Source organism: Berghia stephanieae, chromosome 8, assembly GCF_034508935.2.
Source record: "Berghia stephanieae isolate SIO BIC M18660-M18661 chromosome 8, UCSD_Bste_1.3, whole genome shotgun sequence".
Taxonomy (NCBI): Eukaryota; Metazoa; Mollusca; class Gastropoda; order Nudibranchia; family Aeolidiidae; genus Berghia; species Berghia stephanieae.
The window spans coordinates 43881500-43888999 of record NC_088367.1 but is presented as its reverse complement, the minus strand read 5'-3'; the positions used below and the strand labels follow the sequence as shown (position 1 = coordinate 43888999).

Genomic DNA, 7500 nt, shown 5'->3' with positions numbered 1-7500 from the left:
ATTTCCAGGCTTGACAACTAGTGTGATATCTTGTATTTGTGACCCACTGTCTAATAATGGTATTATGCTGGGGAAGTCAGGGCCATAAATATTAAATCTGCATCTTCAAAACTCATTGTAAATTGTGTAAATATGCGGCTACGTGGTGCATGGTCTTGTAGTATGACTCTCACCTTCTGGTCGGAGTCGTGTGGTTCGAGTCCCCTCTTTGAGTGGCGCATAATTGAGTCCTTGGAAAAGGTTCTTTACTCACATTCTGTCACCATACTCAGGTGTAAAATGAGTACATAGCTATTTACACAGGGAATTACTATAATGTTATGATCGAGAAAATCATGTGATAACTGGTCACCCATCTGGGGTATAAAAACAATAACAATGATCAGAGAGAGATTGATTTAATTTTCGTTATTGTTTATAAACAACCAAGTATGTTTGTCCAAGCACGTGTGAAGTTGTGTCACAAATTCCATGTTTTGATTGGTCAAAAATCTACTGGTTAAAATAAGAGGAAAACCAGTAGTTTTGGGGGGTTTTTAAATAAATATTTTCAAGTTTAAGAGACTGCTTTCATCCTCTCCTTTAATATTTACCAATGCTTTTTTTTTAATTTCTCATGATGATTTCAGTCAGAAGAGCAAGCTACACAAAGAGCAGTGTTGATAGCAGACCAAGCCGGTGCTCCTCTCTATGTTGTCAAAGTCATGAGTAAAGGATCTGCTGATGTCATCGCCAGGTCCAGAAAACATGGTGAGATGATGCAATAGTAATCCAGCTCATATTTTTTTATTATTAACAATGATTCTCTTTATAGAAATACTTAAACATCTCGAGTCCAACATAATTGAAAATTGAACAAATTAATTCCCTGTTTAAACCAATCCCGCTTCGTCTTAATTTTTCTGGGATGCTTTAATTGTAATTCATACCTGCCAACCCTTCCACTTTTGGTGGAATCATTCCTATTTTCACTCTTCCTTTCTGCCGTTGTCTCTAAAATTCCGATTTTCAAAAGTGATGATAATGGTAAGAAGAAGAGAGAAAATATTTTTTTTAGAAAAGGAGTTGGTTGGGGGTGGAGGGGGGGGGGAGGTGGTTAAAAAGGTGATATTTTTTTTAATGATTGCCAAGAGGAGCTATGTAGGAAAATTAATTGCACTCCATTACCCTTTTCCCATTCCACCACCTGGCACATCTGATATGTGTAGTTTTGCCAGCTGTGCCAGAATAATGTTTTGTGTGTTTGGTGGCAAAGTTGGTGTGATCCCATTTTATAATACCTTATTATCCATTAATAAGAATTTCCTATTATTTTAGACCTGTAAATTCTCAGTCAATTAACTGAAATCAGTCAATTCGTCAAATTCAAATATTTTTAAAAAGGGAAGAAAGAAATGAATAAAGAAAGAATTCATGAATCGTAGTCGATTGACTGTAAAGTTAACTAGGAATGTTCCACAGCCCCACGCATAGCTCATGGGCCGTTTATATTAATGATGGATATATATTGCCAAGGCTAAGCGACGCTTTTTAGAATTGCCGTGTCTGAACACACCCCAGTGTGAAATTATTTTTTCACTTTCGAAACCTGTCGTAGCCAATTTTAACTGAGCCGCCGAGCGATAAATTTCACTGTTTCGTCTAAGCCAAAATTGACCACATTTACTTGAAGGACAGGAAAAGTATGAGAAAGAAAAATTCGAAACACCGAAAGTTCGTTATGTAGACACCTTCAAAACGAAAGTTAAATGATTGCTACAAGCACATCTCGATTACCTCATGTTGTAAACAAACTGGTTGACCGTTTCTAAGTTTCTTCACTGATTGGGTACCTAATTATAAGGAACAATGGTAAGTAGCCTAATTAATTCCCTCGCAATTTAGTTTTCTGCCATTGCTTTGCTCAAGTGAGCTTGCTGTTTACCTTTCATTTTGATTCTTTGGATTTTACCGCTACGACGAATTACGAAGAGTTTCAGTTTCAGTCAATTTTTATAGAGCTCATTTACAGTTCTATTATTTTAGTCTCAAATTCCTATTTTTTGATGTTATGATTCCACTTTTAGAGTGTGAAGGGTTGGCAGGTCTGTTGTAATTCCAACACATTTTGACTTTCCCATTTCGTTTTTTTTGCTGGCGGTGATGTGACCTAAATATGTCACAAGCACCGTAAAACCCTTTAAAACAAACATACAGCTCCAGTCTTCTTTATGCCGTTTGGTACAAATTTTCTCAAATTAAAAAGAAAGATTGCAAAAACGACCATGCATGTTTCTCCCGTCAATCCAGGTAAAGTTGTGTTTGGTGAAGTAACAGCAGCAGGCCTGGGCACAGACGGAACACATCAGTACAACGAGTGTTGGAGACACGCAGCAGGTCATGTGACATCTCCACCTTTGAGAGATGACCCTAACACGCCTGGATATCTCATGAACTATTTGGCCAAGTATGTAGCATAAATCTATCTTGAATGGGATGGGATTTGTTTTGTTTTATTTTTAATTCCATACAATAAATGTTTTGATTCAGTAAGGAAAGTTTAGTTTTAACTCTCTTGTGTTCATATGCCTTGAAAATTGAACAAATTTGTTCGATTTTCAATTTGGGTGAACTCGAGAGAGTTAAACACTTGCTGTTTGTTCGATAAATAAAGGTTTAATACCTGGGGGGGGGGGGGGTTCCTGACCTCCCATAGTGGGCAGGGAGGCACTTTCTGTGTCTTCTATCCCTCTATAATATGTTTTCCAACATGTGTTCTGTCTTTGTCTTGGATTGAGAATACTTGGTTTTGTACTGGCCGGATACCCTACCCTGGCTGGGAGGGAAACAGTCAAATCTATAGTGTTAGTTTTGGGAGATGATATTTTTTCCTTGTAAATCATCTCTCTGTTATGCATTGTTAGTCATATGTATTCTGTAAACATTTTAGTGGAATCCTGTGCTGGTGTCCGGATGAGACTTTTATGTGATTTCAAATTAAATACGTTGATGGTATGCTCTTGGAATCTACATCTGTTCCCTTACGGAACCAATCCCCTTTGTCTTGGGTGCTTTGATTGTAAATCTAGAATATTTTGACCATTCTATTTTCTGTTTACTGGCGCTGATTCGACCTAAATGTGTCGCAAGTGCCGTAAAACCCCGAAAAACAAACAAACAAACAAAGGTTTTATACAAATTGAAATTTCAGAAATTACAACGAAAAATTAGCTGATTACCAAATTATTTCACATGAAAAGGGACTGAAATGGATACCAGGTGAAGTCCAGATTTTTTTTCTGACCCCCCACCGCCTGTTTATCAAGCAGTCATCGGGTAGCTGAGTCTGTTTAATCTGACAGAAATTACTTTGCAATAGACCAGCGTCCTATCCAAAGGGTAACAATCAACTGCTTTTTTTTTTTAGATTTCTCTCAAATTGATTTGCATTTGAAATCATTTACACCAGATACCTTTAGAGATAGCTCAATGGTTAGAGCACTCATCTGAAAGGTAAAAAGAACAGTATCAATCCTGGGTACAGCTCAGATTTATTCTGATCTCCTATCCACCCAGCAGTCAGTCGTTGCTGTGTTTGTTAGATCTGGCAGAAAGTACTGTGCACTTCTATCCTATCCAAAAGGTTGCAAGGAATTGTGACAATCTTTTAATGTCATATAATCTGGGATGAACTCTGGCTCTACAAGAATTACTGCTGTACAGGAATACATATTTTATGTTATTTTGTTTTAGAGGCAATTTTTTTTATCATTCAAATGTTAAAAACTTTTTTTTTCATGTTTGCTTGTTTATAATGTAGCAATGACTTGCAAGTGACAGGAAGTGACAACTGTACTTTCAACGCCAATCAGAAAGCCCTGGGCAAGGACGATTTCCGGTGTATTCCTCATGGAGTGAATGGTGTGGAAGACAGGATGTCAGTCATCTGGGAAAACGGAGTGGTACGGCAGATTTGTCTTTTCCAGCTTTTTTCTCTTTTCTCTTTTTTTTTTTATTATTTCATGTTTGTTTTTTATTCAGATCACACAGGGTCCTTTTTGGATGGGGGGGGGGGGGGGGGGGGGGGGGTTGTATTTGCTATTTTTCATTTTTAAAAAATTTAAAGTTGTTTTTTTTTGTGTGTGTGATTTTTTGGGGTTTTTTTTGTATTTGCTATTTATCATTTTTTAAAAAATTTAAAGTTGTTTTTTTTTGTGTGTGTGATTTTTTGGGGTTTTTTTTTGTTTTTTTTAAATTCAAATCACACATATTGTTTTTTGTCTTATATCCAATGCTCCTGTATCACCACATACAAATAAATTCATTTTATATTTGAAAAATATTTTTCATAATAGTAGTAGTAGAACATCTTTTGTGATACGAACAATCAAAATATCAAGGGAAAATAGATACCTACCTTAAGAGGTTTTGAATTTTTTTATTTAAAAACAAATATAAAAATGGCCCTCAGAGATAGCCTTTAAATTTGAATTTCCATCATCAGATTTTTTTAATTGAGAGAGAGCTCAGAGCATGATGTTTAGAATGGAATCATTTTTCTCTTGCAAATCCATCATCAGATTTTTTTAAAAATTGATAAAAGCTTAGTAGAGCATGGTGTTCACCATGGAGTAATGCTATATAAATTTATTTTTCTTTTACAAACTGAAAAAAAAAAAAAAAGTCCTTTTTTTGTGTGGTTATTTTCAGCATCAAGGAAAGATGGATCCGTTGTCGATTTGTGGCAGCTACAAGTACCACAGCCGCCAAATTGTTCAACTTGTATCCCAAGAAGGTAAAATCAGAAAATCGAATCTTTGTTTTGGTAAAATAATCTAGAGTAATCATCCATCTGACACATTGTCTATTTGTACTTGTTGTTGGTTTTACCTGCTGTTGCTCGTTCCTAGAGAGTGTGTTATCTCATATCCAAAGCCATCCAGTGATGTGTTTTGTTTTTTTGTTTTTGTTTTATGCCTTCTCATCTATTAATAAGTAAGGTTTTTAGATTATTGTAGTACCAATCTAAAAAGATTAATTAGAGAGATTGTTTCATTTAATTTCCTAATTTTCGACTGTCAAGGCAGGTGGATTTTTGGGGTTTTTTTTCGTGTATTTTTTTTTCTTGATTTGTCTATCGGCATTTCATACACACACTTATTCCGATCTTTATCTCATCTTACTGTATCGTTTGGAGTCCTATAAAAAAAAAAAATGGGTTATTCACAGAATCACCAGTATAGTGAATTTATTTCTGTCCATGGTCACCATGAAGTTGGGGGTCCTGATAGTTCAGTGATAGAACACCCAAAAATCAAAGGGATTTTATCCTTAAATCGAATTTTGATTTTAAGTTTATTTTATTCCAGTTTTTGACCTTTAAGTTCAGACTGACTATTTCCACTTTATAACTGAAGTTTTTAATTATTTTTTTTTCTTTTCGTAAGAATAAGTTACTAATGTTAGTGAGTTATATTGGTGAAGTATGTGTGTGTATTATGTATGAATGTAAATGTATCTGTGACTGAGTTTGTGTGCATGTGTTTGTTTATGTATTCTCAAAATTGTCAAAGAATGAACGTTCAAATGACAATTAATATTGTAAAGCGCCGCTGAGGACTCATGTGGAAGTTGAGGGCTATATATATAACATATTATTATTATTATTATTATTATTATTATTATTATTATTATTATTATTATTATTATTATTATTTATTATTATCATTATCATTATCATTATTATTATTATTATTATTTATTATTATTATTATTATTATTATTATTATTATTATTATTATTTCCTGGGTGTAGTCAGGATTATTTTGTACTGACCCAGCAGTGATTGGGTAACTGAAGGTAACTACTTTGTGATAGACAAGTGTCCCATCCAAATGGTTATTAGGAATTACTGTCGTTTAGAGACTCAGAAACCAGGAAACATCTCCAGGGTTCAAGGGCCTTTTTTGTCATATGTAGTTACTTAATCTATAGATACAACGAAGATGACGTCACTCATGTCTTTGTTATTGTATTTTGCCATCCGTGCTTATGAGTAATTCTCACTAAACTGTATTATCCAGACTCTAAACATTCTAGGTTACACATAGTTGGTCCGTTATACTTCCGGATGGCAATGTTGTGAGCTTCTTAGCCAAGCACATATTATCTATACTGAATTAATTCTGACTATGATGTCAGTGGCATGGTCTGCGGTATTGATGTTATGTGTTAACGTAAAATACTGACAACATTCGCCCACCGGATATAACATACCAACCATCACACAAATCTATGTGTAACCTTTAAGCATTTACTGTCTGAATGATAGAATTTAGTGAGAACTAATCACTAAAATGGCTGTCTAAAATCAATACCAGTAACAAAGACGTCAGTTTCATTCCTTCTATAGTCAGGGTGGGAGGGGGTTGGTGTTATTATATTTTTTCTAGAAAACGGTAAGGGCTGTCTGAAGCCTGTGATCGTGAAAATACTAACGAAAGTTTAGGAACTATACAGACAATGTACTAACGAAAGAGTGAAAATGGAGAGATTGTATCGTTCCTATACAATATTTTTTCTGTAATATTTAATTATTTATTTTTTCCTCTACAGGGCAGGATAGCTGTCGGCTCAGATGCCGATATTGTGATCTGGAACCCAGAGGCCCAGCGTATGATCAGTGCCAAGACCCACCACCAGGCTGTGGATTTCAATGTCTTTGAGGGTATGGTGTGTCACGGCGTGCCCGAATACGTTATGACAAACGGACACATTGTTATGGATGAAGGACAGGTAGGAAGACATATCTGTTTCGTCTTTAGTAGATGTTATGAGAAGCAAGATAGGTCCGTCTGGTTTCTATTGTGAGTTGTGTGTCTGGGTGTGTGTTTGTGTGTGTGTGTGTGTGTGTGTGTGTATGTGTGTGTGTGAGTGAGAAAGTATCTCTCAGCCAAAGTATTTTGTAATTTAAGCGCTTAGTCTGGTGTCTCGGAGTTATAGCGCTATATAAGTTTTCAGCATTATTATTATTATTAAGACTAAAGACATCTTAAGTGTTTCATTCATCGTTGAGACGTCTTTAGTGTTTGATTCATCGTTTTCTTTTGACAATGGGGTAAAACCCGAATTTTGGAGCTTTACTGCAACTAAAAAGAATTTTAAAATTACGCCTTTCCGCCACTGCATCATAAGATACCATCGCCGCGGCATTTCATGAAGGAATATAGATAATCCATCAAACAAGATGATTGATGTCTACAGGAATCACTCATGTTGTCCATGTGTGCAAATTGGGGTTAATAACTCTCTCCCAAGGAAAAAAAAACGAAAGTGCCTGAAGCGGGTCTCAAACACGGGACCTTCCGGTACACAGTGAAATGCCTTAACCACTCTGTCACTTCCCAACCCCCCCCCCCCCCCCCCCCCCCCCCCCCCCCCCCCCCCCACGACTCAAGCCTGGTTAATCTCAGTCTTTTTTCTGTATTGGCAAATTGCCTAAAAATAACCTTTGAATCCTTG

General features: G+C 35.9%; 1 pseudogene across 1 annotated transcript in view; it reads left to right on the top strand.

Annotated features, from left to right (window-relative positions):
• The window catches only part of LOC144978735 (dihydropyrimidinase-like), a 56171-nt pseudogene that overhangs the window by 42918 nt on the left and 5753 nt on the right, over nt 1-7500 (top strand). Inside the window, exons 8-12 of the transcript XR_013646580.1 lie at nt 630-750; nt 2290-2446; nt 3800-3941; nt 4690-4774; nt 6595-6774. The product of XR_013646580.1 is annotated as a dihydropyrimidinase-like (transcript). The remainder of the gene's footprint in view (nt 1-629; nt 751-2289; nt 2447-3799; nt 3942-4689; nt 4775-6594; nt 6775-7500) is intronic.